General features: G+C 35.7%; 1 protein-coding gene across 3 annotated transcripts in view; it reads left to right on the forward strand.

The window, feature by feature from the left end:
- EPS15 (epidermal growth factor receptor pathway substrate 15) overlaps positions 1 to 20,061 on the forward strand; it is a 158,408-nt gene that overhangs the window by 1,090 nt on the left and 137,257 nt on the right. The gene's annotated exons all lie outside the window — the stretch shown is intronic.

Raw genomic sequence — 20,061 nt, forward strand, 5'->3', positions numbered from 1 at the left:
GAAAACCTTGTGCTTCAACATCATTCACTCTGGGAAGCCTTGTTCCTCCTTGTCTGTAAAGAAAGCCAATTGTAATCTTTTCATGATGTTCAGGATGATGAGGAGGTGACATGCACCTGTCAGTCTCTTCCTGCTCCTCTGACTAAAACTCACCCTCAACCTCAAATTCTCAGTTTGTTCTCCCCAAAGCTGGGGAGTGACCATGTACTCCCCATAGAGGCCCACCACAGCCTTTCTTCCTGCCTTATATCTCCCTGCCACCTTGTAGTCTCCTTGGCCTAGATTTGTGAGTGCTTATACATTTGGGCCTTGGAGTTTTCTGTGTTGGAGCGGAAGGCTTTGGAGTGTTTCATTTAGCATTCTGGGATAGAGAAACTGAGTGAAAAAATGTTTTCTTTCTCTGGAGTCACCTATAAACATGTACCTCAGGTAAAATAACTAACTTCAGTTTGCAGGATTTCTCAGTTTCCTAAGTGAAGTCTTTTTGTTTCCCAGTTTTCTTGGTGTTGCTTATCGTATTTTGACAAGCAGATGACAGAGGAGAATCCTTGGAATGTGGCAGTTTAGTTTTGGCGGTGAATCCCTTTGGAAGGGTCATCCTGAAACTCAAATAAGAGTAGTGGCAACATTGACTTTTGGGTGTTCACTTCTTATGAGTCTAGTTAGTGACTTGCATTATATAAGATCCTGTTGGCAGGCTCCTGCTCTCTGGTTGTGTTGGCCAATTCAGGCAGTTTTCCCTTCTTGAAGTTTTTGTTCTCTTGAAGTCTTCTATAGATTTGTTTCTTAGTTGTGTGCATACTTTATTCTCTCCCTGGGTAATACTGTGTTTTTAGTTTCTGTTTACTATCATTCATCTTTGGAAATTTTCTTCAGGCTCTGTCAGTTTTATAGACAGTTAAATAATTTAAATATGTTCTTGTGGTTATGTATTTAAATATTAACATGTACACATGGTAAATACTGAATCAGTATTATCCTTCAGTGTCTCACATATGAGAGAATGTACGTTGATGGTTCCTTTATACTGATAATTCAAATTAAATCAATTTAGAATATTTTGATTTTAAGACATTAAGAAGCAATAAGATACATGTAAAGGGACATGAAAAAGAACCTAAGTGTTAATATACCCTAATGTGCCTCCTTGTTATTTTAAAACTTTTCTAATTTGTATATTTTCAATTTAATTTTTTAACTACTTGAAGCAAATAAACTAAGATAATCAGCCTGGTTTCACATTCATTATTGATCTATTTGTGTTATACTCACTGCCTCCCCCCTCACTCCCCACCCCCCACCCCCCCCAACACACACACTTAGACATAGGCATACTCAAGAGAGAAATCCTCCAGGGCAGGGACATCTTTTAATTCATCTCTCTTCCTCAGTGCCCATCTGGAAGAAAGTGATTAAAAACTGTCTTATGAATGACTGCAAATTTTAAAGGGCTCTGTGACAGTTAAAAGATTAGACAGATGCTTGGGTTGGTTTCTGCCCCTGGTCGTGAGATAATAATGGTTTTGGAGTAGGTTCTTTCATTCAACAAATATTTGTTAAGTACCTATTATGTGCTAGGCACTATGCTGGGATTGTCTTGTTTATAATATTTTGCCTTTATCAGTTAAGCAAAACTGGCAGTTTGGGGGGGGAAATGTGAAAAATATTTTAATTTATTCCTTCCTTCCTCTTTCCCTGCCTGACGACCAACTTGCCAACTCCCCAGCCACCAAAATAAATCATCTAAATTATCATATTCTAGCTCCTAGAGAGGATAGAATACTAGAGTAGTGAAATGTTAGTTCCAGTCTCGGATATGCCAAAAGCTAACTCTATGGCATTGAGTTAGGTCTCCAGGGCCTTGATTTTCTTAATTTTAATAGTCATTCAACAAAAAGTTGTTGAACATTCACTATGTGCTAGGAATTATTCTAGGTACTGCGGCTATACTAAGGAACAAAATACATAACAATTCCTGGAGACAAAACATGGAACTTACATTCTAGTAGGGGAGTTTGAATTAGCTGATTTAAGGACCTTTCCCACTAACATTCTTTTTTATAGATAATATTCCATGATTTATAGCTCTAGTGGGACTTTCCCAGGGTACTTTAGTGTTATATAGCCTTAGTGTTTTCTAATTTCAGTTGTCTTCACTAGGCATTCTATTTTATTCTAATCAGTAAGAAGTGAAACTTGAGTGAGAGAGATCTTGTGATTTTTTTGCTTTGTGGTGATAGATTACAAAAAAGATATTAATACTTTCTCTCCTTAAGCTTTTCCAATTGCCCATTTCTTCCTCAAGCCTGTATCCTTAATAATACTCTCAGTCTTTCTTACTATATGTAAGGAATACCTACTATATATACAAGGGTGTTACTATATGCAAGGGGTTTTACTTCATTTAACACTCAGTTTTACAAATGAGGGAAGTAATTTACATGAGCCTAGTATGTGGTGGATCTGAGATTTGAACCAAAGATTTCAGAAGCTATTTTATTCTACTTCTCTGCGTACTAAATGCTTGGCATATCCAATGCTCCCTTGTATTTTTGATGCTTTTTTTCAGTAAATGTCCCATTGTCCTAATTAGATAGTAAACTTCTTGAGGCTGGAAGCCATGTCTTTTGCCTCTGAATCGCCAATGTCTTGGTATGTTGACAGTACAATTGTGGGTACACAAGTGGTGTTCTTGATGATGATAAAAGTTTTATTTTATTGAAATATGACATGATATGAGTATTTTAAATGATCTTCCTGCAGTTCAGCTTTATGCTGAAGTTTTCTTGTTTAATTTAGCAAGAATTCTTTTTTAATAATAAAAAAACCCTTAAGTGGCTCCTACCTGGCTACGTTAGTAGAGCATGTGACTCTTAATCTTGGGGTTGTGAGTTCGAGACCCATGTTGGGAGTGGAGGTTACTTAAAAAAAAAAAAAAAGAATCTTTAAAAACATTTTTGGATGTAATGAATTATATTGGGGCACCTGGGTGGCTCAGTAAGGTAAGCATCAGACTCTTGATTTTGGCTCAGGTCATGATCTCACGATTTATGAGATCAATCCCTGTGTTGGGCTCCTGCTATGCTTGGGATTTTTTCTCTTCCTCTCTCTCTGCCCCTCCCCTGTGTGCTCTCTCTCTCTCTCAAATAAATAAATAAACATTTTAAAAAATGTTAAGAGGCCCTTAGAATGGGACTTAATTGAAAAAATCTTAGTAAATGGTCTAAAACAATAAATGCTCTAAGAATACTTTTCTTTTTAATGCTTTTTTTTTTAATTGCCAGAGTGATAATAACTGCTTTATAGAAACTGGTAGTTGGAGGAGAAAATCTCTCAGAATTTCAGTTTGTGGTGTTTGTTTTCAATTTCATTAAAGAAAAAAATACATGATGTATATTAATGTGCCATCTTAGTGGTTTAACAGTTATGACAGTAAATATCAAGACAGAGCATAAAAATTACAACATGTTCTCAGAAGCAGAAAGAGTATTTATTTAACATGACATATTATTTGAGTTCCTACTATGGGAAGGGCACAATAATGATATTTTTCTTCTGTTCCTGAAATTATAGTCCAGTATACTCAGGAAATCCATACTTCCTTGAGTGATATTCAGCCGTTCTCAAAAATGGCTTGGAATGTCCAGCATTTGGGAGGAGTTGTCATAGTTAAAATTAATTAGGAACAGTTGGGTTGGCCCAATACAGAGTCTCCCAGGAGTAACCTAAGAGTGTTATTTCTTTGTTTTCACTCTATTTGCAGACAGAACAATAATGGGCTAAAATAGTAGAAAAAGATTGAGCATCTTTATTTAGTAACAAATCATAGTTCTAATCTCCTTTCTCACTAGTAGTCTGATTTAAGGACTTAATCTAAGGTGTTATACTTGCTTTCAAGGAATTAAACACAGTTACACACTTCTTTGTTTTGTGAGTTTTGCACTTAATATTGGAACTTTGGAAACCAGAAGCAGGAAAATGAGTTGAGTGAGACGCAGAATGAGAGAAAGAGAAATATCTGGTTACCTGGAGAGTTGGTAGAAATAAATGAAAAGTTAATCCAAGCAGAGTTCATTAGGCAAACCCATACACTGGAATCGCATCTTAAAGTGGTTAAAGTCTTATCAACAAGATAAAATATTATGTCTTCATTAAAAATTATTTTTATTAGGAGCTTGTAATAATTTGAAGAATGTTGTCATTTGAATGCTGTGTTACAAAGTGGAGACATTTTATTTAGAAAAATGATCTAACCCAGTTAAGCATGCATAGAAAAAAGACTGGAAGAAAAAGAAAGGACCAAGATTTTATAAGAGCATGGTTATAGTTTTTTTATTTACCTTCTTTTCAACAGTATGTATTTCTTCTGGAGTCTACTGATTTAGCGTTTCTGTATGATAACTTTTTTTGACTATTTACTGTTAAATTGAAATGAATGTATATAAAGTGAAAATCTGTGTTCTAAGATTACACTCACATTTCATCTTAAACATTCCCATCTTTACATTTAGAGAGATTGGTCAGAAGAATGAATAATAGAAACTATTGTTATAATTGGCTTGGAGAATTGTCAGAGGACTAATTTATAATTTTGTGTGCTGCTTTATTATTTACAAAGAATTTTATGCTCTCTTATTTGATTTTCCCAATAACCAATAAGCTGGGCTATTACTGTCATTTCAAGTTGGAGAATACTAAGGCTCAGAATTTGTGACTTAAGTTTTACAGTCAGTAAATAAAAGCATAAGCCCACGTTAAAAAAAAATTCAAACAATACCCATAAAAGTCTCCTTCCTGTTCTGGGCCCTCAGTCTCCTTCCCTGAGGCAGTCATTCTTGCCACTTTGTTTTGTGTATTTCCAGCAATAATCTGTGATGTATGTGTAAGTATGCATAATTTTTCTATTTAGTAAGCTGCATATTGTTTCATGGCTTATTATTTATTTATTTATTATTATTTTAGCTTAGTCTAGGAGATTGTTCTATACTAGCACATATAGTTCTCCCTCATTATTTTAAAAACTTTAGGATCGGGGCACCTGGGTGGCTCAGTCGGTTAAGCGTCCAACTTTGGCTAATGTCATGATCTTGCGGTTTGTGGGTTCGAGCTCCGCGTCTGGCTCTGTGCTGACAGCTCAGAGCCTGGAGCTTGCTTCGGATTCTGTGTCTCCCTGTCTTTCTGCCCCTCCCCTGCTTGCACTGTCTCTCTCTCTCTCTCAAAAATAAACAAACATTAAAAATAAATAAATAAATAAATAAATAAAACTTTAGGATCTTGCCTTATATGAATATACTGTAATTAGCCACCTAATGGTGGATATATATGTTGTTTCCAATTGTTTTCTATATTATTGAAGTACTGGAATGAATATTCTTTTGCACACCTTAGTGAACAGGTATATGTACATTAGTTTTTGGTGGGTATAATTGTTGGGCCAAAGGATATTTGGATAGATATTACTAATTTGCATTCAGAAAGGTTGTACCAGCAGCAATCTGAATGTGCCTTTTCCTCTATAGCTTCATAAGTATAGTATTTTAGCAAACTTTTATTCATTGTCAACCTGATATAGAAAAATGATGTTAAAATTAACCTTATATGTTGTACTTTCCTTTTACATAAATGTGAACTTTTAAATACTTTGTACAAGAGTAAGGTAGAAGTAAGATATAAGAAACTTAACTTTGTGATATAAGTAATGCTTTCATAAATTGAAAGTGCATTTAAAAATTGAAGGTTGGAGCTCATTTAAAAACTTGTTTTTTATATGGTACAGGTATACAAAGAAAAGTAAGCCTTACTTCCTCCCCTGTTAGATTGAGGATTTTGTAAGGGGAAGTTAATGGTACCAGGAGTCTCTCATCTGGAATAATCAAGACGCTTATGTCTGATTATGTTTCAGTAAAAATAAAAATTTGGCCAAGAACAGTGGGGCAAGACCATACTTTTTTGGGGGAAAGCTTCTATATTACAATATTTTGGATTTTTTAGATCATGGTTTTTCAACCTTGGCACTGTTGACATTTTGGGCCAGGTAATTCTTTGGTGTGGGGAGCTGTTCTTTGCATTGTGGGATGTTTTGCAGCATCCATACCCATGAGATGCTAATAGTACTCTTTCCATTTGGGACAATCAAAAATATCTCCAGATATTGCCAGATGTCTTTTGGGGAACAAAATTGCCCCTAGTTGAGCATCACTAGTTTGTTTGTTTGTTTATTTATTTATTTATTTATTTATTTATTTTTAATATATGAAATTTATTGTCAAATTGGTTTCCATACAACACCCAGTGCTCATCCCAAAAGGTGCCCTCCTCAATACCCATCACCCACCCTCCCTTCCCTCCCACCCCCCATCAACCCTCAGTTCTCAGTTTTTAACAGTCTCTTATGCTTTGGCTCTCTCCCACTCTAACCTCTTTTTTTTTTTTCCTTCCCCTCCCCCATGGGTTTCTGTTAAGTTTCTCAGGATCCATATAAGAGTGAAACCATATGGTATCTGTCTTTCTCTGTATGGCTTATTTCACTTAGCATCACACTCTCCAGTTCCATCCACGTTGCTACAAAAGGCCATATTTCATTCTTTCTCATTGCCACGTAGTATTCCATTGGAGCATCACTAGTTTAAATATATACTTTTTAACCTTAGTGATCCAGTAAGGCATAAAGGAGATATAGAGATATATGCCTTCTTGGGATAGGAATGGGGGAGTAGTTTATCTTCATGTTTTTATTCCCTAGCCTGCCATGAGCCATGAATGGCTAATTGTGCATAGATTTTGAACTTAAAAAATTTACATGGTAAGAAATTGGAAATTGTGAATTTAATTTTATGTGCGATTTCTCTGCCTTCCTTAGTGTGATCTTTAGTTGTGGAACAATTCTATCTAGTGGGCTAAATAGTAATGCAAAGATACTGAAAGGAAAATAATCTTATAATAGTATTGAGAAGGAAGAGGACTAATTGTTCTTAAACTCCTAATAAGCATTATGTACTTTTAGGTGATTTCTACATTTCACTTGATCTTCATAGTCTTTATAAAATAGGAATTAATCTTCTGTATTACTTAGGGTTGTGTTGTAAGTGGTGGATATGAGATTTAAGCCCGGGCATATCTGTTCTCAAACATATTTGCTATACTGTTTCCTGTAAACACTCATTGACAATAAGTCAGACAACTTTATGAAAATGAACATTCACATGATACTATATTCCTCTATTGTTATATAAAAGGAACAAATTATTCAGAGTGTGGTATGTGTACGTGTGTGTGACAGAAAGAGGGAGAGAGAGAAGAGGTCAATATTGGGATGATAATAATAATAATTAATACTGAGCACTTATGTGTCAGGCACTGTTTTTAATAATCTTTACAACCTGATGAACTTTTCAGTAATCCTTACCACCTGATAACTGGATCATCCTTGTTATCTTTGTTTCACAAAAAGGAAATTCAAGCACAGAGGTGAAGTAATTTGTTCAAGGTCAAGCTGATGCTAAGTAGTGGAGCAAGAATTGTAACCCAAGTAGTGTAAACAATTCATATAAATTGAGCAAGTGTGTTGTAATTTTGAGGACAGAATAATAGCTCTAACAGATGTAATTATGGTACTAATGCTTGGTTAACTGAACATACGTTCTAGGCTGCAACATCTTTTTATGTGAAAATCAACTTATCATTGCATAGCCCACACCTCTAGAAAGTGATTATTGTACCAGATAGTAGAGGGTTTTTGTAGACTTGATAGAAGTGTTACATTTTGCAACCTAGGAATTTATTACTCACGAAAACCTAAGCCTGTCTGGGTTTGTGTACATTATGCCAATATTTATTTTTAAGCTAGTATTCTCTTGGACATGTTAGTTTGGACTTGGAGTTCCTTCAGTATTTTATCGCTAAAGATGACTCCATGTTATCAGAAAAAAATTCCCTAAGAAACTATTTTATTAAATAAAACCTAGAACCACTAGACTTAAGGGTATCTGGCACTCCAAATATGAACATTGTTGAGAGCTAGGGTGAAATAATGGGAGGTATTGGGCTTTACAGTGAGAATGTCTGAGGTTTACATCCTTTATTTGATTGTGTAGCAAGTTTCTTAGCTTCTGTTTTTTTGTTTGTTTTTTTAAGCCTATAAAATGGGGGATAAACAACTTGCAGGATTTGTTGTGAAGATTATGTGCAATAATGGATATAAATGTCCACGATCAGTTTAAATGGTAGCAGCTAATAATAATAATAATTATAATAATAACTACTACCAGCACTAGCCAAATATTTATAATCAGTGGGTTTTAGTTATTTATAGGGCTGTTAATTTTTATGAAATGTTGTACTTAGAATTTTCATAGATCATTGATACCAAGGATTATTGGTAACTTCATTTTATCTTGTATTCTGTAGGTACAGACAGCATAGGTATTTATCATTAGGCATATATGAAAAATGTGAAACTTCTGTGCACCAAAGATGCTTCTGTTATTGCTGGTTGGTCTCTTATTTCAGAAAACATTTACTGAATGCCTCCTCTATGTCATCACTGTGTTAGGCCTTAGACATACAAAGAAAATAAGGCCTAGACTCATGCATATACTAAAGAACCTTTTAGTCTTTTAGGGAGATAAACACTGACTTTCTGGGATGTTAAGTACCTTGAAAAAGGATGATAGAACTAAGGTCCTGGGGTGCTGTGGAGTCTCCTGTGATTATGATGGAACTTTTTGTGGTAATTTAGTTTTTAAATTGATTGATACTATAGATGACATTTCAGGTTGTACTTAAAGGACAACATAAAACCATTGGAACATTTGACTTAAGTCAAATTTTATTTTGGTGCATAGGGTCCACATTGGGGGATGTAACATCCATTTTCTTATGATTTATTCTCTGCTTTTTTTTTCTTTGTAATAAAGCCAGATTTTTTAACTTCGAGCATAGGACATTAGGGAGGGATTTCAAGGAATAGGCTTCAAAGAATATGTGACCTACTGTAAAATAGTATATAGAATATTCAGAGTATCAAGATTTCTATCCCAGGGATACTGACAGAAGTTTTATACAGTGGGAAGAACACTGGACTTAGTACAAGACAAATATGGATTTGAATTCTCCCTCTGCCACTGTACTCTCTGTGGGTGCCCATGGCAAGTTACCTAAACTCTCAGAACTTCCTTATGGATGATGTATATACATTGTTAAAATATAGGAGACATTCAGTAAACAGAAGTGCTGTTGTTGGGGCACCTGGGTGGCTCAGTTGGGTAAGCATCCGGCTCTTGATTTGGCTCAGGTCATGATCTCATGAACTCATGATCTCATGGTTCGTGAGATCAGGCTGCACATCGGACTCTGCGCTGACATTGTGGAGCCTGCTTGGGAATCCCTCCCTCTCTCTCTGCGCTTGCCTTGCTTGTGCTTTCTCTCTGTTTCTCAAAAATAACTTAAAACTTAAAAAAAAATAGAAGTGTTGTTGTTCTTATTTGCAGAACTCGTGTAAATATTGTTTTAGATATTTTCATGTCCAAAATTCTTCACTCATTGAAGAAAACTGGGACATGCAGAATAATAGTTAGGAAAAGCATGGATCACCATCTACCCCATTCTTTAAAAGTTTTAGTTTTTTTCCTTTTTTTTCCTTTTTTTTTAATTTTAGAGAGAGAGTGAGCAAGGGAGAGGAGCAGAAGGGGAGAGAGAGAGAGAGAGAGAGAGAGAGAGAGAGAGAGAGAGAGAAAGAGAATTTTAAGCAGGCTCCATGCTCAGCACAGAGCCTGATGCAGGGCTTGATCCCATGACCTTGTGTTCATGACATGAGTTGAAATCAAGAGTTGGTCGCTCAACTGACTGAGCCACCCAGGCGACTCTTTACATTTTTTAAAAAAATGTTTATTTATCTTAGAGAGAGAGAATGAGAGCAAGTGGGTGGGAGGGGCAGAGGGAGGTGGACAGAGGATCCAAAGTAGGCTCTGTGCTGACCACAGCGAGCCCGGTGTGAGCTCGAACTCACAAGCTGTGACATCATGACCTGAGTCGAAGTCAGGCACCCCTCTTTACATGTTTTTTAATGTTTGTTTGTTTGTTTGTTTGTTTGTTTGTTTGTTTTGAGAGAGACAGAGACAGAATGCAAGTGGGTTAGGGACAGAGAGAGAGGGAGACACAGAATCTGAAACAGGCTCCAGGTTCTGAGCTGTCAGCACAGAGCCCGATGTAGGGCTCAAACTCATGAGCTGTGAGATCATGACCTGAGCTTAAGTAGGCCGCTCAACTGACTGAGCCACCCAGGCGCCCCATCTTTACATGTTTTTTAAAATGTAGTTATAACCTGACTCTCTCCACACACACACACACACACACACACGCACGCACACAATTTTGTAATGTTTTCCTTAACATTATAGGTGTTTTTCTATGTGATCGTCATAGCATCTTTTTAATGTCTTTAGACTGTATTCATTAATTGGATGTTTTATAGTTTACTTAAGCCCTCACGAATAATAGCAATTGATGTATAAATCATAATTAATGCTGTTGCAAATAACCTTTCATATACCATTTGCTGAATTCTTTTTTGTAGAGTTATAGATGGTATTTACCACATAATTAAATTATTTTTCTATATATACCTTTGGGGTTTTTTTTTTTATACCTTTGGGTTTTGAAGTTAAACTTGAGTAATTTTTGTTTAGTGTATGTTTATAAGATCTTGAATGGCAAAGCGGAAAGCAGTATTTTACTCAGATAGGAACAATAATCTCAAAAATACTATTGTGAAGGAATTAAGTTGAATATATTTAATTTGGCTGCAAACTACATTTATAGTTTGTGAAGTTCACTTAGCATAGGAAATTGGCATTAAAAATTGTAGCTTGAAGAAGATTGGATGATTTCAGTTTGCTTACAGTTTTCATCCTTTTTTGTAGGCTGGGTTGCTTTCATTCTTAGTCTTGTTCTCTACATTCTGTTCCATGTTTTTGTTTTTTTGCTTTTTTTTTTTTATTCTGGCACACTTTTATGCAGGGCCTTGTAAGACCTGGGGGTGGATTCTGAACCATCTGGCACTTGAGAACAGTTCAAAAACTTAACTTTATTGACTGTACTTTGAGCCAGACTTGTTTAAAATGTCCTGGCTTGTCTCTGTGCTTGACAGTTTTTTTTTCTTTTATATCCTGACAGCTTTTTATGACTATTTTCTTCCTTATTTTAGTATAGGAATTTTACCAGTATCAGTATTTGTAGATTAAGATGGACAAGATTTATTTTCCTATAACCACACACACACACACACACACACACACACAACACTTATAAAGAAAACTTCCCAAAACATTTTATTTTTTAAAATAAGTGTATGATTGGCATGACTTATATACTTATACATGTTTAATAACTATTAAAAATATTTTAAAATTATTTTTTAAGTAGTAATTATAGCTTTTCATCATGAGGCTAGGTGGAAAGAAAAGCATACTCTGGAATTGTAAATTTACTGAAAATTGTTTAATTGTTAACAAGCTTTCTTTGAGCTTCCCGCTGTATTGTTTTAGCATTTTAAATAAATTTTTACTTTTTAAAGAAACTTATTGACATATATATAATCTATATATCATACAATTTACCCATTTAAAAAATGCACTTAAGTGACTTTTAGTCTATTCATAGATGTGTGCAATCATCATCACCACAGGCAATTTGAGAACATTTTTATCACCTCAGAAAGAAACCTTGTACCCTTTAGGTATCATCCTCTTCTCTTCCATGCTTTTCCCAGTCCTAAACAACCACTAATCTATTTTCTGTCTCAATTAGATTTTCTTATTCTGGACTTTGTGTGAATGGAATCATGTACTATGTGGACTCTTGTGACTGGTTTCTTTCTCTCTCTCTCTCTCTTGTTTTTTTTTTTTTTAACTTGTTTTATTTATTATTTATTTTATTTTATTTATTTATTTATTATTATTTTTTTTTCCAACGTTTTTTATTTATTTTTGGGACAGAGAGAGACAGAGCATGAATGGGGGAGGGGCAGAGAGAGAGGGAGACACAGAATCGGAAACAGGCTCCAGGCTCCGAGCCATCAGCCCAGAGCCTGACGCGGGGCTCGAACTCACGGACCGCGAGATCGTGACCTGGTTGAAGTCGGACGCTTAACCGACTGCGCCACCCAGGCGCCCCTATTTTTTATTTTTTTAAATTTACATCCAAATTAGTTAGCATACAGTGCAACAATGATTGCAGGAGTAGATTCCTTAGTGCCCCTTACCCATTTAGCCCATCACCCCTCCCACAACCCTATCAGTAACCCTCAATTTGTTCTCCATATTTATGAGTCTCTTCTGTTTTGTCCCCCTCCCTGTTTTTATATTATTTTTGTTTCCCTTCCCTTATGTTCATCTGTTTTGTCTCTTAAAGTCCTCATATGAGTGAAGTCATATGATTTTTGTCTTTCTCTGACTAATTTCACTTAGCATAATACCCTCCAGTTCTATCCATGTAGTTGCAAATGGCAAGATTTCATTCTTTTTGATTGCCGAGTAATACTCCATTGTATATATATACTACATTTTCTTTATCTATTCATCCATTGATGGACATTTGGGTTCTTTCCATACTTTGGCTATTGTTAATAGTGCTGCTATAAACATGGGGGTGCATGTGTCCCTTTGAAACAGCACACTTGTATCTCCTGGATAAATGACTAGTAGTGCTATTGCTGGGTCGTAGGGTACTTCTTTTTTGAGTTTTTTGAAGAACCTCCATATTGTTTTCCAGAGTGGCTGTACCAGCTTGCATTCCCAGGTTTCTTTCTCTTAACATAATGTTTCTGAGGTTTATCCAAGTTGTAGTAAGTATCAGTATTCATTACTTTTTGTGGCCAAATAATATTTCATGGTACAGTTATACTACATTTTCTTTATCCATTCATCTGTTGATGGACATTTGGGTTGTTTTCTCCTTTGGCTATTATAAATAATCTGCTATGAACATTCATGTTCAGGTTTTTGTGTGGATATATGTTTTTATATCTGCTGGATATTTATCAGGTCACATAGTAACTTTATGATTTATTGCTTGAGGAATTGCCAGACTGTTTTCCAAAGCAGCGGCACCAGTTTACATTCCCACCAGCTGTGTATGAGGTTCCACATCCTCTTTAATAATTGTTATTTGACTTTTCGATTCCAGCTGTGCCCAGAATCCTAGTGGCTGTGAAATAGTATCTCATTGTGGTTTTGATTTCATTTCTTTGTTGACAGATGATGCCTACCATTTTTTCATGTGCTTTTTAGCCATTTGTATATCTTCTTTGGAGTAATGTTCATTGATGTCCTTTGCCAGTTTTTCAATTGGGTTATTTGTCTTCTTGTTATTGAGTTGTAAGTATTCGTTATATATTGTAGATATAAATCCCTTTTGAGATATATGATTTGCAAATATTTTCTCCCATTCTGTGGGTTGTCTTTCTACTCTCTTGACAGTGTCTTTTGATACATACAACTTTTAAGTTTTGATGAAGTCCAGTTTATCTGTTTTTTTTTTTTCTTTTGTTACTTGTGCTTTTGGTGTTATATACAAGAATTTTTTGGCAAATATCAGGTCATAAAGATTTATCCCTATGTTTTCTTCTAAGGGTTTTATAATTTTAGCTTTTACATTTAGGTCTTTAATTTGTTTTGAGTTAGTTTTTTGTACATGGTGTGAGATAATGGTCCAACTTCATACTTTCGCACGGATCTCCAGTTGTCACAGCACCATTTGTTGAAAAGACTGTTCTTTCCACACCAAATGATTTTGTCAAAAATCATTTGACCATAGATGCATGAGATTATTTCTGGACTTTTAATTCTATCGTGTTGATCTATATGTCTGTCCTTGTGTAGTACAACACTGTCTTGATTACAATTCAGTCATAGTTAACATCATGGAAGATATGGGTGACTGATGAGAAGGCGGTTATTGTGTCTCATGTGTAGTGTATAGCTGGGAAAAGGCCTGTAAGAATTTGTAGGATTAGGCAGACTCCTAATAGGGAGCTGAAGTTTCATCATGCTGAGATATTGGACGGGGCAGGTAGGTCGATAAATGAGTGGTTAATGATTTTAATGAGGGGGTGTGATTTTCGAATGTTGGTCATTAAATTCTTATAGTTGAAATACAACGATGGTTTTTCATATCATTGGTCATGATTAGATTCCATGTGAGAATAATGATAACATACATTGTATTTAAGTACAATTTTCGTAGTAAGCTTTGTAAGTTTTTCTTCAAAGCCTTCTCCAATTTATGGTGGGTTTGGTTTGATTGTGGCTGGTGGTATCGGTTGTGGTATTGTATTAAATTTCGGGGGATCTTTTTTAGGTTTAATAGTTTTTTAAATTTATTTAGGGGACATGCTTGTAGTGTTTGGTTATACTACAGCTATGGCTACTGAACCTTATCCTGAAGCTTGAACATCTAATAAAGCTGTATTGGGAATATTTATTACAGGGGTGTTAGTGGTAAGTTTTGAAATTGAGAAGTGTTAGTCCTGTAACTTTGTTTTTCTTTTCAGGATTGTTTTTGGCTACTCTGGGTTCCTTGCAATCCCATATGAATTTTAGAATTGGCTTATCCTTTTCTACAAAGAAGCATTTGGAATTCTCATAGAGATTGCTTTGAGTCTGTAAATTAGTATGGAGAATATACCTATCTTAATGTTAAGTCTTCCAATCCATGAACATGTGATTTTTTTCCCCATCTTATATATCTTTAATTTTGTTCAACAATGTCTAATAGTTTTTAGAGTGTAAGTTCTGTACTTTTTTGTTAAATTTATTCTTAAGTATCTTATTCTTCTTTATTCTTGTTATTTGAATGGAATTGATTTCTTAATTTCATTTTCATATTGTTCATTGCAAGTGTATAAAAATTCAGTTAATTTTTGTATATTGACCTTGTATCGTGCAACCTTACAGAACTCATTTGTTAGTTCTAATAGGTTTTTAGTGGATTCCTTAGGAAGTTTTATGTACTGTATAAGATCATGTCATCTATGAATAGAGAGAGTTTTACCTCTTCCTTTCCAATCTGAATGCCTTTTATGCAATGTTCTTGCCTAATTTCGCTGGCTAAGACCTCTAATACAAGGTTGAATAGAAGTGTCGAGAGTGGACATTCTTGTTCTGTCCCTGATCTTTAGAGGAAAGCATGCACATGTATATACAGTACCTTGAAGGTGCCTAGTTCAGCGTTTGATTGTTCAAGAAACCTATGTTGGGGCGCCTGGGTGGCGCAGTCGGTTAAGCGTCCGACTTCAGCCAGGTCACGATCTCGCGGTCCGTGAGTTCGAGCCCCGCGTCGGGCTCTGGGCTGATGGCTCAGAGCCTGGAGCCTGTTTCCGATTCTGTGTCTCCCTCTCTCTCTGCCCCTCCCCCGTTCATGCTCTGTCTCTCTCTGTCCCAAAAATAAATAAAAAACGTTGAAAAAAAAAAAAAAGAAACCTATGTTATTTGAAAGTATTATTAATTCACATTTTGGTTATGTAGCTCAGGGGTTCTTGAGAGTGAACTTGTATATATCAGCATCATCTGAGAACTTCTTAGAAATGCAAATTCTTAGACCTCATTCAGTCCTATTATGAATCAGAATCAGAAACTTGGGGGTGGGGGATTTACTTAGCCTTTTGCATGGTAAATGTAGTTCATATTCTGAAAAAACTACTGATGTGTAATATATAAGTATTTTAAGTATATGAAACATATAATATTCACGAAGACTGCTTATAGTAGATATTTTTCTTTCTTTTTTTAAACATATGTAGAAACAACCCAGAGAGGTTATCATTTCTCTATGCTTTGGGGCAGTGGTTAAAAAAGTGGTTAAATGAGCCCTGGCATTGTACTGCTTGTCTTGGAATTCTAGTTTTGCCATTTGCTAGCTATGTGAATTTGGGTACCTCATTTAATCTCCTTGTGTTTCAGATTCTTCATATGTAAAATGTGAATAAGAGTGTCTATTTTATAGATTGTGAAGATTAGATGAGATAATACAAATAAATTGCTGAGAATAGTGCTTGGTCCATAAGTGAATCCTTAATAAAAATAATTGCTATTACAATTATTATTAGTCAAGAGTACCCAGCCATGGCCCATTTTTCATAACTTTCTTCTGTACATTTTTCTTGCTCTGCCTGAATTTTTCTGGCTCTTCTTTGCTTTATTCATTTGATAGATACTGAGTACCTCCTGTCGATCAAGCATTGGTGTCTGTACTGTGACACATAGTAAGCAAGACAGTCGTTGGCCCCATGGGTTAATATTTCTAGTGAGGGAGACCAACAGAAACAAATAGATAATAAGTGTGTCCAATTGTGATGAGAGCTAGGAAAAACAGTAAGAGTGGGGTAAGAGAAGAGGGTGCTATCGGGAGCAGCTTTAGATAGGATGGTCAGAAAGGCCCCTCTGAGGAAGTTTAATTTGATCAGAGTTTGATGAAATAAGAAGTAAGCCATATGAGTATCTATGGACACGTTCCAGGTAGATGGAACAGCAAGTATAGGGGCCTTGAGATGGGAGTACTCTTTATAGTTGCTTGACTGGTTCCTTTAAGATTTAATTTAGATGTCACTTGTAAGTGACTTCCTCAGCTTTTTCTATTTGTTATAAAATAATTCAGACCTGACTTTTATTGATTTTTCCTTTTTTGTCTCCTTTAGGTATCTCTGATTCCATAGCAACTATATTTACTTCCTCTTGTTGCACTTATCACAGTAGATTATTATTGTCTGTTTTTCCCTCTAGACTTGAGTGTTCAATGTCAGGGACTATGGTTTCTCATTTATTTTAGTATTCCCAATATCAATGCATATAGATGTACAACAAATGTCTAAATGAATGAATAATGAATGAACAAACAAGTTTTTAAACTTTGTATTTCCTTAGTATATTTCTCTCTGTACTTTGTTTCTGCCTGGTAATAATGATAGTAACTACAATATATTAATACTTTCTTATTTGTCTGACAGCTTAGTGCATTAAATACGTTTTTGTATTTAGCCATTGTGTTATAATTTCTTTCTTTTTCTTTTTTTTTTCTCTTAAGACTAAGTTACGGGAGAGGAAAGAAGTCCTATTTGTTCATCTCTCTGTCAAGAGTGCCTAGTGCAATGACACATAATGAATGGATCAGCAGTTTGTATAAATAGGAAATGACTGATGTGTTAGCATGTTAATGCATTGAGTCTTCTACTGATTCACATAAACTATCTAGTGTAAAGCATATTTGTATAATATTCCAATTGACCCTGAACTGTGAGCTTTAAGCAAAATAGGTCATTTTAGTTATCTTTAATCTTCCTAGCTGCTTTCCCTCAATAATCCCTTGTCAAATTTACTGTTCATGTAAGTGCTCCAGCCAGAGTTATTGTATTTCCTTAACTAGAAATGAAAAACAAATGGTCCACTAATTATTACAGAATACTTGAAATTGAGACTAGTTGAATATTGTCTCTGTACCCATTCACCAAAATTATCTCCTACTCCAATTCCAGTAGAAATTCTTACTCCTACTACTTTCCAGATAGAGGTTAAGCAATTACAGTTTCTGGTGTAGGTAATTCTCTGCAGAGTCTGTATGAGTGAGCAGTAGACAACCCCCAGAGCAAAACTTGCATTTGAAGAGAGGAGTATGCTAAGTAGGCCAGATGACAAATTGGTGGACTGTGTGTGACTGACGGTATCATCCTGCTAGTATTTTACTAAACTAGGGATTGAAAAGCAACAGATCTTTTCACATTACAATACAGATGAGTTGACAGTATTTTTCTGGTCAAAGTTTAGTCATTTGGCTCTAAAAGGATGCTTTTTATTTCCTGGTTTGTGGATATATTTCCAGGAAAAGACAATGAAACACTTACAAGGATGGTTCATCATATGAAAATCAATCAATGTAATATACCACATTAATAGAATGAAGGGGGAAAAAACCCCACATGATCATCTCAATTAATGCAGAAAAAAGCGTTTGACAAAAATCAGCACCCTTTCATGATGAAAATACTCAGTGAACTAGCAATAGAAGAGAACTTCCTCAACATGATAAAAGCAATATATAAATACCCACAGCTAGCATTATACTAAGTGTTGAAAGACTGAAAGTTTTTTTAAGATGAGGAACAAGATGAGCATGACTGCTTTTACCACTTCCATTCAGCATAGTACTGGAAATTATAGGTAGAGCAATTAGGCAAGAAAAAGAAATAAAAGTCATCCAAATTAGAAAGGAAAAAAATAAAATTATCTCTGTAGATGACATGACTTAAAAAAAATTTATTCTGATGGGGGCACCTGGGTGGCTCAGTCGTTTAAGCGTCCGACTTCAGCTCAGGTCATGATCTCACAGCTCATGAGTTCGAGCCCTGTGTCGGCTTCTGTGCTGACAGCTCAGAGCCTGGAGCCTGCTTCGGATTTTGTGTCTCCCTCTCTATCCTTCCCCCGCTCATGCTCTGTGTGTGTGTGTGTGTCTCTCTCTCTCAAAAATAAGTAAAAACATTAAAAAAAATTAAAAAAAGAAAAACAACATTTCATTGCTGATTCTTTTGGGTCTCTGGTACCCCATTAATTGTGAATTTTTAATTTTATTTGTGCAAAGCTATTGAATAAGCTAATCTTCATTTATCTGTATTAAATTTAAGCATGTTTGCCTACTATTAGTACAGGCCAACTTTTACCAATCAAACCTATTAGTTCAGGCTATTAATCATCCTACAGAGTTGGGTGTCAGTGGTAGAGTGTGAGGGTTTACCCTCTCTCCCATTTTGTAAGTTGTCATAATAATGAAAATTCTTATTTATTTATTTATTTATTTATTTATTTATTTATTTATTTTAATATATGAAATTTACTGTCAAATTGGTTTCCATACAACACCCAGTGCTCATCCCAAAAGGTGCCCTCCTCAATACCCATCACCCACCCTCCCCTCCCTCCCACCCCCCATCAACCCTCAGTTTCTTCTCAGTTTTTAACAGTCTCTTATGCTTTGGCTCTCTCCCACTCTAACCTTTTTTTTTTTTTTTTTCCTTCCCCTCTCCCATGGGTTTCTGTTATGTTTCTCAGGATCCACATAAGAGTGAAACCATATGGTATCTGTCTTTCTCTGTATGGCTTATTTCACTTAGCATCACACTCTCCAGTTCCATCCACGTTGCTACAAAAGGCCATATTTCATTCTTTCTCATTGCCACGTAGTACTCCATTGTGTATATAAACCACAATTTCTTTATCCATTCATCAGTTGATGGACATTTAGGCTCTTTCCATCATTTGGCTATTGTTGAGAGTGCTGCTATAAACATTGGGGTACAAGTGCCCCTATGCATCAGTACTCCTGTATCCCTTGGGTTAATTCCTAGCAGTGCTATTGCTGGTCATAGGGTAGGTCTATTTTTAATTTTCTGAGGAACCTCCACATTGCTTTCCAGAGCGGCTGCACCAATTTACATTCCCACCAACAGTGCAAGAGGGTTCCCGTTTCTCCACATCCTCTCCAGTATCTACAGTCTCCTGATCTGTTCATTTTGGCCACTCTGACTGGCGTGAGGTGATATCTGAGTGTGGTTTTGGTTTGTATTTCCCTGATAAGGAGCGAGGTTGAACATCTTTTCACGTGCCTGTTGGCCATCCGGATGTCTTCTTTAGAGAAGTGTCTATTCATGTTTTCTGCCCATTTCTTCACTGGGTTATTTGTTTTTTGGGTGTGGAGTTTGGTGAGCTCTTTATAGATTTTGGATACTAGCCCTTTGTCCGATACGTCATTTGCAAATATCTTTTCCCATTCCGTTGGTTGCCTTTTAGTTTTGTTGGTTGTTTCCTTTGCTGTGCAGAAGCTTTTTATCTTCATAAGGTCCCAGTAATTCACTTTTGCTTTTAATTCCCTTGCCTTTGGGGATGTGTCGAGTAAGAGATTGCTGCGGCTGAGGTCAGAGAGGTCTTTTCCTGCTTTCTCCTCTAAGGTTTTGATGGTTTCCTGTCTCACATTCAGGTCCTTTATCCATTTTGAGTTTGTTTTTGTGAATGGTGTGAGAAA

The sequence above is a fragment of the Neofelis nebulosa genome, chromosome 2 (genome assembly GCF_028018385.1).
Source record: "Neofelis nebulosa isolate mNeoNeb1 chromosome 2, mNeoNeb1.pri, whole genome shotgun sequence".
Lineage (NCBI taxonomy): Eukaryota > Metazoa > Chordata > Mammalia > Carnivora > Felidae > Neofelis > Neofelis nebulosa.